At 40.6% G+C, this 18779-nt stretch overlaps 1 protein-coding gene across 3 annotated transcripts in view; it reads left to right on the top strand.

Moving 5' to 3' along the window:
* The window catches only part of DCLK1 (doublecortin like kinase 1), a 246668-nt gene that overhangs the window by 11240 nt on the left and 216649 nt on the right, over nt 1-18779 (top strand). The window lies entirely within an intron of this gene.

Here is an 18779-nt window from a genome sequence, read left to right as displayed (position 1 = left end):
GAAGGGTGTCATTTTAAAGAAGCTCATTCTGTTAACTTGTTTCAGCTTTTTCTTGCAGCAGTTTTATGAGTCATTGTACTTGCCTTTCCATAAACTGTAAGAACAAACAGTGAGGACACATTCCACCATGATAAATGCAGGCCTACTGCTGTCCTGAATGACCAAATGATGAATCTTACTGCAGCTAGAATGGACTATGAAGAAGGTGCAAGCTTAGAAAATGAGTAAGCTTTTTCCTTTTGCAGGAAAACAGGTAGGGGTTTGTGTGGTGCCCACATTTATTGAGGAATCTCTTGTAGGTTACATGTTATTTCTTCTATGAAATACCTTCAAGCAGTGTCTCCTTTTTGCTGACTTTTTAAATTGCAGTAGGTTGAGATTTTTGAGAGGCTTATTATTGAACTTGGGGATGGAGGGACAAGAAGAAACATTAGAGAGTAATCCTACTTCTTTTTTGTCTTTCACTTTATTTGTAATTTATCTACGGACATGTATTAATTATAGCAAAACTGGAGAAGCTGTTAACCTGGTGAAGGGCAAGACTAATTTCAGCATGACCTGAATTGATTTAGAGCAATGGTGACTCTAGAGAAATAAGGCAGATACTTGCATTTACAGATGTAACTTATTAAACTGAAGAAATGATAGAGATATAAAATGTGGGCAGAAAGATGAGCAAACAGTCTCCCTGAGAAGCTAGAAGCTGCTAGAGACCAAGATAATTCTGCTGTAATATAACTGTGTTTTACAGCTTCTAGGCTCAATGATTCACAGATATACAGCTAACAGCGTAGCTATCAGGAGATGCTGCAAAATATGCTTGATACAGATAAATACTCAGTCAGCTGGACACAGTGGTGATGCTAACATGTATGCAGTTACTGGGGTTAATATGCAGGCATAGCTCTGGAAGCAGCTACAGCAGTACCCTCTGATCTCGGAGAGGGCTGGTTAATGGACAAGCTACTTATTCAGAGCACTGGTTCAAATCAGGGGCAAGCCTGGCTTGACCGCAAGTCCCTTCCATCTGCTGTTTTGTATCAGTAACCTTTGACACCAGTTACAGACAGTAGTTCAGTTCTTGATGACTGCATACATGCCTGTAATGATCCCATTACTGTGACTTTGTTGGGAACTTTGACCTGGAGCAAAAATGTGGATGTGAAGTTCTTTTTGCCTGCAGCAAAGGTAAAGTGTGTGTCTGGGGAAGCTCTCAACTCATGTCCTTCTTACCTTGCCTCGTGCTCCAGGGAGCACTGAGGATATTAAACTTGAGGAAGGAGTTGGGATTTTAAAGCTGCAGAGATCAGTGGTGGTCTCTGCTGTGACCTTGACAGAAGATCTTGAGTGACTATTCCAGTTCGTGCAAACCCTGTCAATAAAAATGGATGCATATCTGTTTTGTATTGTATATGTAAATAAACTCGTGATCTCGCTATAAAGTAGTACAGCCTGGAAGGATGCCGATGTGGTCTATTGTCTCCTGGATAATGTGCTCACTTTTATTTTTTTTATATTCCAAACTCCCCTTTAATGGTTGTGCTTAAAATGAAAAAATACCTTTACACCTGTTTTAGAGCTCTAATTGTTGGAAGTAAATAGTACTATCCTACTACTGGGGGGAAAGGGAAGACCAGGTTTTCTTGGCCCTGATGTTGTCAAAGTTCAGTTGAATCCTTTGTCAAGTCATGGGATTTGAGATGAGCTTAAATCAGCGGTGTACTGGGACATTTGTTACCTGCCTCGTAGCCTGAAACCCTTGTGTCTAAAGGCTCCTCCAGGAGACTGGTGTCTCCGCGCTCCTTCCCTTTTTGGCTGTACAGTTGAAATTGCGTAGCTAACTGCCTAACCCTACGGGTAGGGGTGGGGTTTGGGGGAAGGTGTGTGCGTCCCGCCGGTGTGACGGAGACCTTGCTCGCTGCGCGTACAAAGCAGCTTTGCTGGCAGAAAGGGGAGTGAATGGTCCCGTGCTCAGCAGGAGCAGCCTGTGGCTCACCCCTGTGCGGGGAAGTCGTTGATTTCCTGTGCTGCTAGGCGGTTGCTGCTCCGCTTTTCTCTGCCAAAAGCCTGATCTCCCAGATGGTGCTGGGGGCACGATGATGGATTTCTTTATTGCTGAACTCAAGCTGTGAATGATTACTGGGAGGAAATCCATGGTAAATCCAAAATTTTTCCATTAGTGTTTATAGTTGAGAACTTCTACTGCGACTGCTGCTGGAGCTTTGAAGGTTCTGGAAAAGCCTGCATTCAGTGGCTAAATCTAACAAATCTATGATTAAATCTTTCATCGCTAACTTAAAAAGCAATAAAATCTTAAAGCTTTGAGCCAAGAAAAGTCATTTACTGTAAGGATAAGGGAATAAAGCTCTCCTAGGATTATTCTTTGGGAATGTAACTTGGAGAAAGGCTATTCTGTACAGTCATCTCTTGTGGGTTATTTTGAGGCCAACACCGGAATTGCCCATCCATGGCAAAAATTGACGTGAGTCCCATGTATTGTTAGCACAGGTGGGCAATGAGGTATGTGTACTGTTGTTGGGTGCTATCACTAGATGCCTCAGGCTAATAAAAAGAAAGTAGTAGGAGTCAGAGTCGTCGCTGGGCATCCGAGTTAGCTGGTTGTCCCATACTGACACTACACACTGAGGAAATGAGCTTCGGTGCTCTCCTTCCAACAGCCCCGTTAGTTGTGATGTTTTGATTTGTATCTCTAAAAGACATTAATAAATATTATGTTGAGTTAAAAGGAATTTAAACGATGGCTTATAAAATTTGATGACAATGTAAAGAGCTTGTCTTGATCAGAGAGTAGCACTTGGACAATCAGTACCTGAGGAAAGTTATGATTGCTAGGAAAAACGCACTTCCATGACATTCAGTTGCGTCCCCCATCCCAAAAATTCCTTCTTGGCTTTGGAAAATTCAGTAATTTTTGGTGTACATGATGCTCTGTGGGTGTTCCTTAGAACTTCAGGGAGCTTGATTAAGTAGGTGTGTTATAGTAGCCATTTCAATTTTTTAATGCTGGAATAGCAGAAGAAAGGAGAAAAAAACCCCCAAAACCCAAAGCAAAAAACCAGCAAACTAAAACCACAAAAAAACCCAAGAAAACAACCGCCAAGAAAACAAACCCCAACAAAACTAACAAATCTTGTCTCATTGGGTCAGTGGCAGTTCAGGGACTGAAACTTGGTGTTTTCCAGTATTAGGTAGGTATTTACTTTGGATTTCATCCATTTAATTTAATTTTGTTAAAATGTTTCTCCATATTACAAACAGGGTGACTAGTGGTTTATTTGCATTTCCTTATAACTCATCAGAATCTGTGTTTTGACTTCAAGGTTTCTGAAAATTTAGAATATAATTTAATTTGTGCTAAAAGGGGTGCAATGTACAACTGCAGTCTGATTGTATAGCACATTGGTGGCCTGCATTTAGTATATTCTCGCAGTTCAATTATTAATGATTCCTCAAAGCCGGATAGGTTTCATACTGAGTCTAGAATAGTATATGTATACTTTTATGGATACGTTTATTTTTTTTCTGCGGGTACAAGGAACTGATGCTGTTTGTACTCTAAAGAAAGGATAGAATCACTTCCCTGTAAGATACTGATGAATCTGAAGAAGGTGGTGGGACTCTCAGAAGTGTTTAATAGTCTTAAGAGCTCAGGCCAAAATTAAAACTTTTCCAGGGGAAGGGAGGTCTTGAAGTGTTTTCCTGCCAACTTTGCTATGTAGGTTTAATGGCTGCCTGTAGGAATACAAACCATGAGGGCATGCTCTTACTGTGAGTATTACTCTTTTTTTTTTTTTTTTTTTTTTTTTTTTTTTAAGATTAAAAGGTTGTTTAAGTACATGAAAAGATATTGTTAGGGCTGACCCTTAATATTATCACGTACTTGTGCAGAGAAGGAACACTTTTTCATAGCTAAAACATGTCTTGCATTACTGTAGCTGCACTGTTGCAGTTTGGTTTTTAACCTTCCCTTAACAGAAGGTGTCATTTTTAGTTTGATGTGCATTAAAATATAGTTTTGTAAAAGGCAGTGTGTAGGCACACAATGAAAACATCAAGGATACAAGCTGCCTGTGGAGATAGAGCCCGGTTGCTGTGTCACAAGCTCAGTTCTCTGGTTTCTGTTTACTTGGTGCACTTGTAGGACACCACCAATGACTAAAATGGGAGAAAATTAACGAAGGTCACACATAACAGCAAAATTGTGAAACAGTGCCATTTTTAGAAGTGTTATGATGTGTGTATTTGTACAGGGTATTTACAATTTGCATGTTTAGATAAAGACTAAAGTTCGGACAAAAGTGCTGTATTACTTTAAGTCCTTCATTTGCTTTTGGGAGAACAAACATCTGGTTTATAGTAGGACCTACTTATTTGAACAGGTGGTTTGTTTAGCTTAACAAGATGCAGTCATGCAAATTATTTTTCAGTTTATGCATTATGCTGTCGATTTGACTCCAGACAGATAAGTGGTCAGTGGCAGAGATACCAGAATAAAAGTCACTATCTGATTTTGGTTTTTTTTTATAAATATTTTATTACAAATCAAATTACCTTTACAAATATGAAATACAGCTACTGTTACTTAAAGGCATACCTTAAGAAGTGTGTGTGAGAGGTGTAGGATGTCCCTCAATAACCTTGCTTTAAACCATTAAAATAGCTATTAAAAAAATTGTGGCTGCAAGGAAAGTGAACATCACAGTGCTGGAAAGCTTGAAGCTTCTTCACTGAGTGTAATACATGTTTGTTTTTTATTGGAACCCCACTCTAAAGGGGATATTTTATGATACAAACAACTCCCTTTCCTGTGGACTCCTGTCTGTGAAGGCACCTAATATCTTAGTTTTTAATAAGGAATTAATACTACTGTTTTAAGAAAGTACTCTCTCAAGAAAAAGGCGGCAACTGTTTGCACCTACAGCTAAACTGAGTATGTGCTTTTTAAATTGTTTTCCACTCGCCAAGAACAAAACATTTGATAATAATGTCTGTATTCTACAGTAAATTCTTGGATAAATCTACCCTTTTGTAGGATGGATTAAAGATCTCAAATGTCTTTCTCTATACCTGGATTGTCCTTGATACAGAAAAGCCTACAAGGTAGGTATCATTCACGAAAAGACATTCTCTGCTTAGTATTTGTGTAGTGTGTGTTATACAACAATCTAGGCAAAATGAGTGTTAATAAAATTTATGTGCAGCAAGTGACTCGTTTTGTGTGTGCTCTGTAACTTTGATTCACATCAGCATTTGTAATCAGTTCCATTCTTAATATAGAAGGTGCATTTAATTTTAAGGGTGACTGGTTGTGCGTGTTCTTTTTATTTGTTCTTTAGTTGTAGTTACAATCCACTCAAGATGCACGCAACTTAAAATTATTCCGAGTGTGAAAAATGTGGACAGTAATTGCTATTTTATCTTCTGTATGACTTCTCTTGAGTGCAGTAACTTTAACTTCTCTCTTCTGTTGAAGGCTTTGGAGCTCCCTGCCAGCCACAGGCACACAGGGGTGGTATTGATTGACGAGAGAACCATGGTAAATTCTCTGAGATGTAGCTGTGCAGATACTGACTGATTGGGAGGAAACATTAAGTAAAATGGTTTCTGCAGCTCACGCAAGGATTTTAACAGGGGAGCAACAGCTAGGGAAACTTGTGCTTATGTTTTTGAGGTGGTACTTTAATATTCCACTACCACCTGGGACCTGAAACCCATTGTGCTTACACTGTACAAGCTGTTCTTTCCTAAAGGGCTTCTGATGTGAATGCCAGATTGCCGTGCCTCTCAGAAAATACCCGTACTGCTTAATTTTAGATATGAAGTTTCGGGCCCTCTCTGGGAGATGCTGACAGACCACCATGTTATTTAGCTGCGAGAGACACTCTCCAAGAACAAAGAGTGTCTCTCCAGCTTTTAATGCACCTCACTTTCCCTCCTTCCTGCCTGCAGTATGCTTAATCAAAAGCTTTTTTCTTTCTCTGGAAGATGTATCATTTCTGGCTTTGGTGTTTTGAAACTGATTTTGGGGAAGGACTTAAAAGATGAGGATTTTTTCTCAATATGGGGGAAAAGGCCCCTTTCTGAAGACATGATAGACTGAAAACAAAACAAAAAATCAGGGACTGAAAATTGCCTATCTCAGCAAGTGGTGGTGGGCTCTGGGGGTCTTGGAAGGTTCTTACAATTCCTCTTGAGAGAAATGGACTTCCATTATGAATTAGACCATACTTTAATATGAAAAACATAAAAATCTGGTGCAAAATCATTCAAAGACATGCTAGGGTAGACAGTTTGCTGGCAATTGGTATTATCCTGGTGTTAGAGGAGAGCTGTGATAGGTCCTTGAACCCTTGTGACTCTGGGTAGGCTGTTTGGATGTCATGTTATGACATTGACTAACAATTTTAATTGTTACTCAAATAAAGTCTTCTGTAAAGGAGTGAACAGGAGCGCATTCTTAATGGAAAGCAGCGTGTTCATTCATTTGTCTAGGGTCGGTTCCTATTAAACTGAGACTGACAACTGTGTTGCTCTGTCTCCAAAAGCTCTCTCACAATAGGAGTTTCCAGGGTTGCTAACTGGCATCCCTTAGTAACTGTAGGCTGACTTTGAAAATGAAGAGGAGAAGATGCAATCTTCTGCAACCTTTAGATTGGCTTTCATGCTGTGCAAAAGAAAAGTTGTTATTAATTGAATAAGACTGAAACTTGCATATCTGCTTCAGTATGCTTTAAATATCACATAAGTTGATCTTACTGTCTTATAAAGATATCCAGCTACTCATTAGAGTGTTTATGTACAGTCAGAAGCCTTTTTTTAAGGAAGAGTAATATCCAGCTCCTCAAAGGTAGAGTATCATATTGTGTAAGTGTGAGAAAGGGTGTCTCAGTGGAAGGGAGATGGTATGGTCATTCAGAACTATCAGTTACTAGAATAAGTGTCCTTTTCGTCTACATCTGGACTTGCTTCATTGCTTTAAATGTTCAATGTAACTAAGAAGACCTTCTTATCCAGTTAGGTTCTTATATGTGTATTGCTGACTAGTGGGGGGGGAGAGGAAAAGCAAATGGAAACATCCCCAACTGTATGGTCTTGTTGGGGGTGGTTTTGTGTGTGGTTTTTTTGCTTATTTGTTTGGTGAAAGAGGACTTGGAAAAGTGCTTGCAGATTTATCTCTTGATGCTGTACAACTGTTTTGTGTGACAGGCATGAGATTACTGGTGATCATTGAAAAGAGTTTCCACTGCTCAGTAACATGCAGTTCTTGGGACCAGATAGGTTCCCTGTCAACAGCTGAAATCTCCTTGTGATGCTTTCCAATAGCAGTCATCCTAAACTTTGTCTGTTCTGCTCCCCCATCCTGTTAAGATACTGTATTTCATGACTTCCACTGAACAAGCTGAGCTCAATAGTTTGAAGACTTTACAGTGAGTATTGTCAAATTGTTGTGTTCAGTGGGACGATTTATTTTTACTCTCTGAAGCTGATATTCTTAGTAATATTTTTTCATTGGCATAAGTAAATGTGTGTGTATTTCCTTCATCTGAAGTGGTATGATGTAGTAAGACCATAAAAAAGCATAATGAATCTTGGATTTGCTGGGTTGTTTCTGTTCCTTCTAAAACTAGTTGTTACAAAAGGATTAAGAATTTCCAGCCATTAAGCAGAATTCTAAGCATCATCAAAAGAAAATAACATTTTCCTCTCATAGTTTTTTGTAGCACATGTGTTTCTTCTTAGGAAAGTAAATTATACTATTCATAGGAAAAGTTCTTAATACTGCATGCAGCTTATTAGAATTTATATATTTGCTTTTTAATGTAAGCATGTTAGTATAATTCTATCCTTGAATTGTTAGGCCTTGAATTTTTTGCACAAACACTTGGAAAATCTTGGCAATCTCTCTTTTTCAAAAGTTGAGTGAATAAACTAAAGGCTGATATCTTTTTAATCAAACTCAAGTTTGAACAGCTACCTGAGACTTAGTGCAAGTATGTCCTTGATTACTTCTTTCCACTTACTTTTCTTTTCAACACTTTTTTGCCAAGTTTTTGTGTAGAAGGAAATTCTTCCATGAATGATGAATATTGAGAGGGCAAACTACATAAATATTCTGTCATTAGCCATGTTTTTCTGTGAAACCTAATCCTTTCATTTTTCTCTATCTGTTTATAGGAACCAAGATCTTTAAAACACCCCAAAGTGTAATTGATACTGGCAAAATAGTCCTAAAATTACTGACGGTGGAGGAAACGGTAGTGACAGCCCAATTCTGTACCTTGTTTTTCTAATTAAGAAACTGGGTTAATAAAAGCTTTTCTGAAACTGCAGTCAACTGTGAAGCATCTTAACTTATTTTCAATACTTTCCAGCTTCTTAAGCTATGCACTTTGCTGTCTGTTATAGTGAGTGGCAAGAAACACAACTGTCTTTGGATATTCTACCTATTTGGTCTGGAATTGCCTCTTGTGATTCTCTTTCTGTAGAAAGCGAGTCTAGGGCAATGATGTACTTCTCAGGTGCTCATCAAGTTAATCAAGAATAATCCAGGTTTCTACCTCTAGAAGGATTCTTTCTTAAATGAACCCTGCTGTGTATAGAAGTTGAGATACGATTCTGTTTCCTTACTCTGTGTGTCTGAGGATTTCTGCTGTGAATTTCAGTAGAAGTGGGACTGAGACTTAGAGGGTCTTCAGGGACAACACTATTAAGTACCATTAAATCAGTGATGTACAGTGTATTCTGCCTCTTTCCCCCTCCATTCCTCTTTAAGCTTGAAACTAATTTGTTCAATCCTGTAGTAAGTATTGACTTAATCATTTCTGAATCTGTCCCCACTACTGTGTGTCAGTTCATGGGGGCAGAATGTCCAGACTCAATCAGATTTAGGAATTAATACAATTACCAGTAGGTTAAAATATTTCCATTGTACTGAATGAAGACAGTAGTGCTCTGAAAATTACTTAGATTTTTATAAATAAATAAAACTCTTCTGAGACTGTTTTCCTGATGTCACTGGTTAATGGTATGTTACAAGGAGTATATCACATATAGTTTGTTCTTAAATTTTAAGTACTTTCTGTTATGTTTTCCCCCAAAAAGCTTTTGAAGCAGGTCAGACTACCTGCTACAAGGAGGTGTTCTTGCTTGAGAAGTCTGCCAAGGAGGGAATCGAGCTTCTTCCACAGGATTGAATTCTTGAAGTCATAGACAGAAGAGCAAAGAATTCTTCGGGAACTTGAGGCATGCAGGACAGGGTATGGTACTTTACACACAGATAAAAATGAGCGCAAACGGGTGTGAAATTATCAAAGATAAGTGAGTTTAAGTTCAGAAAGCACAACAGAAGACTGTAGTATGCTCCCACTGGAACCAGCAAAGCATTATAGGGTTTTGAATTCAGAGTTGGATGTTACTGAAAATAAAACTCATGTTAAGTAGTTAAGGCTGATTGCCTCTCCCAAATCAGTTGTTCTGGTGGATTTGGTGTTCTATTAAACGTTGGATCTCAGAAATTTCTTTTAAATAAAACTACTTTGAGCTTTAATAGCTTAAAACCGTAAGAGACATTTACTCATTGACTGAATAGAGAGTGAAATTTCAGTTTGAGCTGCTTTTAATTATCTTTTTGCCTTGATCTAAGCAATGATTTTCTCAAAGCTGCCAGGCAGTAGGGGAAGATTGGGGGCATCTTGTGGAATAGCCAGGGTAGAGTGCCGTTGATTAAAAGTGAGGGAAGACAGACATTGCCTGAAATGCACGTGCTGACTTTTTAAATAGAAGAATGTTTGCTGTTTAAAATACCTTCACCTGCCTTCCCTTGCAGCCAGTTTATGTGTCTGTTTTGCATTAATTTGAATTGCAAACTGCAGCTGCTGCTATATAGCATGCATCCAAAAGCTAAACCTTTGACACTTTCTTTATTCTAGTTGTCCCTGAAATATCCCACTGTCTCATGTTCCCTTTCTTGATTTCTTATATGCCTCTCAACCATTTGTCTGTTTCTGAAGGTTTTCTAGGAGACTCCTTAATTTTTTTTTTGAGTTAACTACTCTTCTTGTGTATTTCAGTATTATCTCCTTTTTTGATTTCTAGTCACAACTCCTGTTCGTTTAAAATCTAGCAAATTCTGATGAATGGTGTTTTCTGTGGAGTTCGTTCTGTGTGTGAAATGGTCTAAGCGCAACATCTAGATTCTATCATCCAGCTCTTTTGTTCTCTTTGTCTATCTTGTATGCTTATAACCAAGATTTCTTTAACCTTCTGCTGTTTCTCCATGTATGAAATCTGTGTTTGCATCTTATGCCCACACTAAATCTGAGTTAAAGCTAATGCAATACATGGAGTGTTTAAGTGCCATACTTACATGCTCCTTGGAGAGGAAATAACTTGGAGAAGGAGGTGAGTATAACACGCATGTGTTGCGGGAAATGATTCTGGCACACTAGACACCGATAATGAGAAACCGTGTGTTCACATGAGAATAAACTCATACATGCTAGAATTCTGTCTTGGCACTTAAGAATAAAAAGATTAAAAATGTAGAAACTCATGATCATGGAAAAAGTCCATGTGTGACATTGTCAATTCTGATACAGAGTGGTTTATTTTCTGTCTACTTCGTGAGCTACATGAGCATGAATAGGGTCAGTGTCCCTTTGTGGGTATGATAGTGGTAGCAGAGTTTACACCTAAGCAGTTGTGTTTAGGGTGAGAGCACCTGGAATACAAAAAGGCACTCTGTTATCTCCTGTTGTCTGAGTAGTCCATATTGCTATCTGAAATGCTATTGTACTTTATTCCTTTATTGTTGCTACTTAAAAATACCTCCTGTGCTCCAGCACATTCAGTTTTCTATATATTTGTGACAAAGAAGGTGGCTTAAAGAAAAAAATTCGTATTTGGACGTTTCAGTTTCTAAACCAGAACACATCTGTTCTGGGGCAGTTTGAGGAGCATTGTGAATACTCTGGAGGAATTTGTTTAAATAGAGTGTGATCTTGATGAATTGGGAACATGGAATTAAATCAGTGTAAAATTTAATAAGGCAAATATGAAGCAGTTAATGTTGGAGAGAATAATCAAATGGCCTATCAGAACTAGAGGAACAGAAACCAGATGCGAGTGCAGTAAGCATGATGTGAAGGCTTTTAATGCAAGAAGCGTTGGAACATTTCATTGCTATGAGATGGTGGAAAACCCATATGTATGTAGGAGAATGGGACATAGAAGTAAGAAGTGTTTAGTGGTTGTGCAGTTGATTAGGATCTTTGTGAAAGCAGTTGTTGACATCTGCTTTTTTCATCAGGGATAGGCAAACTAAAATTTCTGTACCTTATGTAAAGACAATTGGACTAATATTAACATTGCTGTCAGTATGGTAAGCAAAGGTTGAGAGAGACATAGCATCTAAAGAGATGAAACAGAAAGAACAGGGCTATTCTAACTGGCTGAGAACTAGGAACATTGATACTTTAACTTTTCACTTTTTTGGTATAATTTAGCAATAAGTAAACTCGAAATGAACATTCAGTATCTGTAGTACAGACATGCCAAGCAGCTAGGTGAAGTCTCTCTGGGGGTCCATTTCTGTAACACAAGATTGAAAGGAAATAAACCATTTTATAGTCATGTATAAGTATTCTACTAGTTAATAAAATGTCTGATGTTTTCAGTTAACGAATTTGTCAAAATGAATACATTTGCCCAATAACTTTTTGGTTTTGACAAAAAGCTATTCAGTTGAATGTTTTTTTTTTAAAATCAGACAATTTCATTAAGACATGAGCAAGAAATATTGCTGTGAAGCTAAAATTCCTTTTAAAACATGTACTCAATTTTAAGTGTGGGACCAAAGGAGGAAATGGGTAAAGATGCATAGGAATCATTATAGATGAATAGCATTTGTAGGAATAACACCTTCCTGAAAAATGCTTTCAACCCAAATTATATTGCAGCTTTATTTAAATCTTGTTTAAGCAGCAGTATTGAAATGTGGGGTCCTGGTATATAGCCTGCTGTGTTTTATACTTTGATTGTTTGTGGGGGGAGGAAGGTGATGAGAAGGAAAGGATGAGATTTTCCTTTCTCTGGCAAGTCTCCAGTGACACTGTAGGAGGAGTAGCTTTTAAATGTGGCATCCCTGTAAAAAAACGAACCCTTCTATCTGCAGATGGAGGAGGGCTGTCCTAGAAAAGAAAATTAAGCTCCGATTTCTCTTGTGTTGAGTCCAAGTGAATGCCAGTCATCTTTCACAGCATACAGTAGGAACTGCTCTCTTAAATGTTACAGAAGGAGAGGGAGAGGAACAACTGAATGTCACATTGTACCTCTGTAGGAAGAGGAAAACTTAAACAGTGCTTCTTTTCTTATAAGCAAATAATCAGAAGGATCACTGAAATAAGAGGCGGGTGCTCTGAAACATGACCTATATTGTGGCTATACTGATTGAAGCTCTTCACCACTGCCTTCAGTTCCTCTCCTGGGTAGGGGAGGCTCTCCCTTGCCTTTAGTTTCAAACTGCGACATCTTGTCCTGCTGCAGCACTGAAACAGGAACGTTATGATGTTATGCAGTCATCAAGCTAAGCTTTTTTTTTTTTTTTTTTTTTAAGCAGCCTGTCATGACTTAACATCATTCTGAAATCCTGAAATGACAGGCAGCCTCACAGCTCCAAATTTTCTCCCCCAGAAGAAGCTAGGTAGAGTGTGTGGGAAGTTTTTGTATCCCAAATCAATGGCAGTCTGTCTGTACAGTAAGTGTTTCCGTTCTTTGGGAACAAAGCCTCACTGAAAACATGTACCAACCTTCCTTAGCTTTTATTCTATATTATTTTAGATTACTCCCTGGATATAAGTCTTTAAACTTGGTACAAAAAACTCCAAGCAGATTAGAAAAGGTGACAAGTCATTTTCAGCTTGTCAAGTAGAGCCGGAACAGTTTTCCGAGGTGCAGTGGGGGTGTGCTGCATTAGAAAGAACAAAGACACCGCTTCTGCCTGCAGTCCTAATCAAGGTTAGCCAGAAAATGCTGGATAACAGTTAAATGGAAGGCTTACGCAAAATAAGACTGAGACATTTTGCCTTTAGTAAGGTGTATTGGGTTTGTGTGGCAAGGTTTTGGTAGCGGGGGGGCCACAGGGGTGGCTTCTGTGAGAAGCCGCTAGAAGCTTCCCCCATGTCCGACAGAGCCAATGCCAGCCGGCTCCAAGTCAAACCCCACAGTGGCCAAGGCTGAGCCCATCAGTGACGGTGGCAGTGCCGCTGGGAGAACAGATTTAAGAAGGGGAGAAAAAACCTGCTGCGCAATAGAAACTGCAGGCAGAAAGAGGAGTGAGAATATGTGAGAGAAACAACCCTGCAGACCCCCAGGTCAGTGAAGGAGGAGGAGGAGGAGATGCTCCAGGCGCCGGAGCAGAGATTCCCCTGCAGCCCGTGGGGAAGACCACGGTGAGGCAGGTTGTTCCCCTGCAGCCCAGGGAGGTCCACGGTGGAGCAGATCTCCACCTGCAGCCCGGGGAGGACCCCACGCCGGAGCAGGGGGATGCCTGAAGGAGACTGCGACCCCGTGGGAAGCCCACGCTGGAGCAGGCTCCTGGCAGGACCTGCGGATCTGTGGAGAGAGGAGCCCACGGAGCAGGTTTTCTGGCAGGACTTGTGACCCTGCGGGGGACCCACGCCGGAGCAGTCTGTGCCTGAAGGACTGTAGCCCGTGGAAGGCACCCATGCTGGAGCAGTTTGTGAAGAACCACAGCCTGTGGGAAGGACCCATGTTGGAGAAGTTCATGAAGGACTGTCTCCCGTGGGAGGGACCCCACAGTGGAGCAGGGGACGAGTGAGGAGTCCTCCCCCTGAGGAGGAAGGAGCGGCAGAGACAAGGTGTGAGGAACTGACCCCAGCCCCCATTCCCCGTCCCCCTGCACCGCTGCGGGGAGGAGGTGGAGAGAATTGGGAGTGGAGTTGAGCCCAGGAGGAAGGGATGGGTGGGGGGAAGGTGTTTTAAGATTTGGTTTTATTTTTCATTACTCTACTCTGATTTGATTGGTGATAAATTAATTTTCCCCATGTTGAGTCTGTTTTGCCCGTGATGGTAATTAGTGAGTGATCTCTCCCTGCCCTTATCTTGCCCCATGAGTCTTTCATTATATTTTCTCTCCCCTGTCCAGCTGAGGAAGGGAGTGGTGGAGCAGCTTTGGTGGGCACCTGGTATCCAGCCAGGGTCAACCCACCACATAAGTTGTACATAATTCCTTTTTAAATTAGTACTTAATCTCAATCACTTAGAAATAGAGATGTAGAGAAGGAGAGGCTGATTATTTAGGAGTGGACATGAAGATGAGCGTGAGACTGGATGAGCGTGAGACTGGATAACCTGCCCTCCGTGCGGGGAGTTAAAGACAGAAGTTGAGAGAAAAATATAAAGTTGTCATGGATGATGCTAGCGGACTGGAACAGTGAGGCTAAACACAACACAAAAGGAACAGCAAGGCGAGAAGAGTTTGTAGAAAGCAGTACAGAGCCACTGAAGAGACATGAAAAGATCACTCGCCTGCTTTACACAGGAGCCTGTGTAACGTGTGGGTCAGGAAAAAGAACTGATTTACAATCCTGTGAAACTCTTAAGGGAGCCCTGGGAGTAGAAGGGTTTGGTAGGCACTGCAGAGGGACAAGCAGCTGTCTCCTGGCATATCCCAAGTAATGCATCCCAAAGAAGGAAGACGGGACTCTAGACCCTTCTAGGGTAGATGCTCCTTCATTTCCAAAACCATAACAAGTAATTTAGAGAGTTGTCTGCCATCTACATAAGATGTGATGTATCCAAGTATTTATGTTGGATCTTTAGCAAGTCTGAAAAAATTTTAATTGCAGACATATCTCAAGAGTTAATTTGGTGAAGCTGTAGCTGAAGCTAAGTAAGGGCTTTTTGAACAAAAATTTTGGCAGACAAAAGACTTGGTAGCCTTAGTAGCCTAACTTTGTTTTGTCTTGTTAGTGAAACCATAATTTGGATTTTTCTTCCCTTGAGGCAGCTCTTTCCTGTATGACTTTAAAATCTTCTGTAGGCTTCATGTTCTCAAACTTCCTTTCTCAGAAAAGATTTAAGTGCTGTGAATAATACCATTCTGAGTCAACTGGCTAATGCTAACAAGTTTCAAGTATTGTGACACATCCTGCAATAGAATAGTAAACTAAATTAACGAGTTTTTTTTGGTACTGCTCTCATTCATAACATTTCGTACCCAGTGAAAACTCTCTTCAGACATCTCATCTTATTCACTTGCCTCTAAACTGTTGTATGGAGGAGAAGCAAGACCATCAGCTACTTACCAAAACTGCAAATCAGCTGGGCAAACTGTACTCTTCCTAGGTTTCTCCCTTCCTATAGGGAAGATGGTGTGTAGGAAGGGGGAGGGAGGCAAAAGGGAGGTTGGTTTGGGGGTGGTTTTGCCCTTGTTATTTCCTGAACAGGGATACGATCAATCTACATTGAAAAGAGATTTTTTTTTTTTCCCTTTCTTTTATAATCCTGTGTTATTCAGGTTTTGTTTCTTCAGAGATGCCTGCATAAATCTCTGCTACTCAGTATTTTGTCCATCTGGGAAGGGCAGGTTAGAGCTCTTTTGTGTGCTTATGTACACATACACCCGCAATCCAGTGCTCACATTGCTTCTCCTGAGAACAAGTAAGGAGTTAGAGTTTTTTCTGCTTTTTTTTTTTTTTTTTCCCTGGTGGGTGTTGTCTGTGAACAAAAACTGTGCTATCCCAGTTATTTTTTTCAGGTGGATTTTCACCCCCCATCTTCTCCCCGCCCTTGTTAGTATGGCTCAGACTTTCCTCAGCTTTGTGAAGTTTGGTTCTGCTGGGAAGTAGTACTGAGCAAAGTCTGCCTGGACTAGTCCTTAGCTATGGCAGCTGGCTTTGTAAGGAAATAGTTTTCATATGTGGCATAGCATATAAAGCTGTCTTTGTAGAGGAAAATGTTACTAGATATTTGTTAAAATCTTTTCAGACTGTGGAAAAAATTGTCACCAACAGAGTAATTTTTTAAATGCTGTTGCTGTTTTTCAGAGCTGTTGAATTGTGTGGCTTTTGTATGAAAATCTGAAAGTCTTTACTTTCAGAGGTACTAGGCAAATATTTGTTATTGCTTATGGAATCATTTAGGTTGGAAAAGACCTTTAAGATCATCCAGTCCAACCGTAAACCTAACACTGCCAAGTCACCACTAAACCATGTCCCTAAGCACCACATCTACATGTCTTTTAAATATCTCCAGGGACGGTGACTCCACCACTTCCCTGGGCAGCCTGGTCCAATGCTTGACAACCCTTTCAGTAAAGAAATTTTTCCTAATCTCCAATCTAAACCTCCCCTGGCAGAATGTGAGGCTGTCTCCTCTTGTCCTGTCTCCAGCCACCTGACAGAAGAGACCAGCACCCACCTCACTACACCCTCCTTTCAGGTGGTTGTAGGGAGCGATCAGGTCTCCCCTCAGCCTCCTTTTCTCCAGGCTAAACAACCCCAGCTCCCTCAGCCGCTCCTCATCAGACTTGTGCTCCAGGCCCCTCACCAGCTCGGTTGCCCTTCTCTGGACACGCTCCAGCCCCTCCATGTCTTTCCTGCAGTGAGGGGCCCAAAACTGAACACAGGACTCGAGGTGTCACCTCACCAGTGCCCAGTACAGGGGACCATCACCTCCCTGCTCCTGCTGGCCACGCTATTTCTGGTACAGGCCAGGATGCCATTGGCCACCTTGGCCACCTGGGCACACTGCTGGCTCATATTCAGCCGGCTGTCGACCGGAATGTTTCAGAATGACGAAGGATCCTTAATGGAATGAATGTTTTACGATGAGGAATGAAGAAACTTAAAATAAGCGGTAAACTGCATATTCCTGATTTAACATGTATCATGACAGCTGCCTTATTCCGGTAAGTTAATAGTTTGATGACAAATTGGATCTTTTCTGTGGGTAAACTGAATTCATGTAGGTGGTGAAGAATGGGTTTGTCACTCACCCTTTGGAAAGTGTCTGCAAAGTATGCTGTCAGACATCCAGGTGGAATTCTATTGACTGACTTCCTGAGATCACGGGAAGTTCAAGACGACTTATGACCGGACTGTGTCTTGAGCAGAAGAGAATTAGGACTGCCTAGTGGAGAGTATATCTTCACCTGCCTCTTTGAAGAGAGGAGAATGTGCAGCGATGTGTTTCAGTGTAATAAGTTAACAGCTGACAGCTAATAAAAACTTCTTACACTTCAGGACGTAGTCTGTAAAGAGAAGAATATATGCTACCCACCTTTTTTTTTTTTTTTTCCCCCCCTCTTTGCTAAGGTGACAGTGCCTCTAACTCTTCTAAGGCATCTGAATAGTCAAATAGTTGAAGTATAAAACCACTTCTGAGATAGCTGGATAAGTCTCTTACATTTCTTACACTTCTGTCAAGTGAATCTGGTCTTTGCTCAGATCTTCTGCTGTTCAGTGTTCAGTTAAAAGAACTCAAATTCCTCATGTCTTGTTTTATATTCCTGGGTTTCTCTAAGGCTAACTCAAAAGTTACTGTAGTTCTGTTAGAGCACCGCAGTAGAGAGAACTTCACAGATGATATTTGGTACACCAACACTTCAAGCTATAGAGGTTAAATTTTAACCTCTACTTACTTTTAAAACTCTCCAGAGAAGCTGCATGCAGTAGTATTTGTCAGTTGTTAGGGTGAGTCTGTCTGTGGTGGGAAATAGGCTGTTGGTGCATAATGTAATACACTGGAGAAAGTTCTTACAAGCACCCTATAGCTCAGAAATTATTTTACTATTGCATTAAAGTTAATGGAATCTGTGCAGAATTTTTTTGTTTGTTTACATAGCAGGTAAGGTGTTAAACTAAGGGAACTCAGTAAATTGTTCAGTTGGGATGCATATTTTTTTTTTCCTTTTATAATTTACAATAACTGATTGATATGCAGTATTTTTCCAGAGCAGCTGCTTTCCTTTAGCTTGACTGGGTTTTACACACCTGACAATCTTGGTGATTATGACCAACGAGAATACTGGTTTTCACAGTTCATTGAATAGCTGAGGATGAGTACAGTTTTATGACTGATTTCTTTGATTTGCAGAAAGCATCAAGAGGATGCATATTCTTTTAAAATTGCTGACATCTTCAGTTCCAGTCTAGTTTCCCATGGAAATAAAGTGTATGGACTATTTATTTCAGTCCTTGCCTAATACATTTTGAACCCGTGGGTCTGCTTAAGTCAAACTGGAAAGAGCAGTAGCAATTTTGAAGGAGTTTATGGTATTTTATGGCTGAGTAAAACAGGCTCTTGGTGCTGTAAGCGGACTTTTCCCTTCGTGGAGGTGAGGCAGCCAGGGCTCTTGTCACTGATGCTGTGTTTGGCAGTAGTCAGCTGGTCAGTAAACAACTAGTTACTGCCTAACCCTAACTCCGTGGAGGTGTCACGGTGAACTGGAGAGTGCCGAGGTTAACATGGCAGGAGGAGAATCCGTCCTGCGCCTGTCGGTGGGAACCTGCCATCAGCGAGTCTGTGTCTCTGAGCACATGTACGCGGGCTCTCTTCATCTCTCTTTCTCTCGAGTATATCCTGCTGAGGAGTGAAGTTGCCTGGCTAGGCAGCTGAACGTGCTAGTTTTCTTTGAAGAGATGACTTGTTAAATTGGTTTCCTTTCCTGGGAAATGCAGCATGTGGTGGGGTTTTCTCTGCGCCTTGTTCACTGGTAGAAATGTATGCCTTGAGTG

The sequence above is a fragment of the Harpia harpyja genome, chromosome 17, assembly GCF_026419915.1.
Source record: "Harpia harpyja isolate bHarHar1 chromosome 17, bHarHar1 primary haplotype, whole genome shotgun sequence".
Lineage (NCBI taxonomy): Eukaryota > Metazoa > Chordata > Aves > Accipitriformes > Accipitridae > Harpia > Harpia harpyja.
The sequence above is the reverse complement of the archived record's forward strand: the minus strand, read 5'-3'. Positions and strand labels throughout refer to the sequence as shown.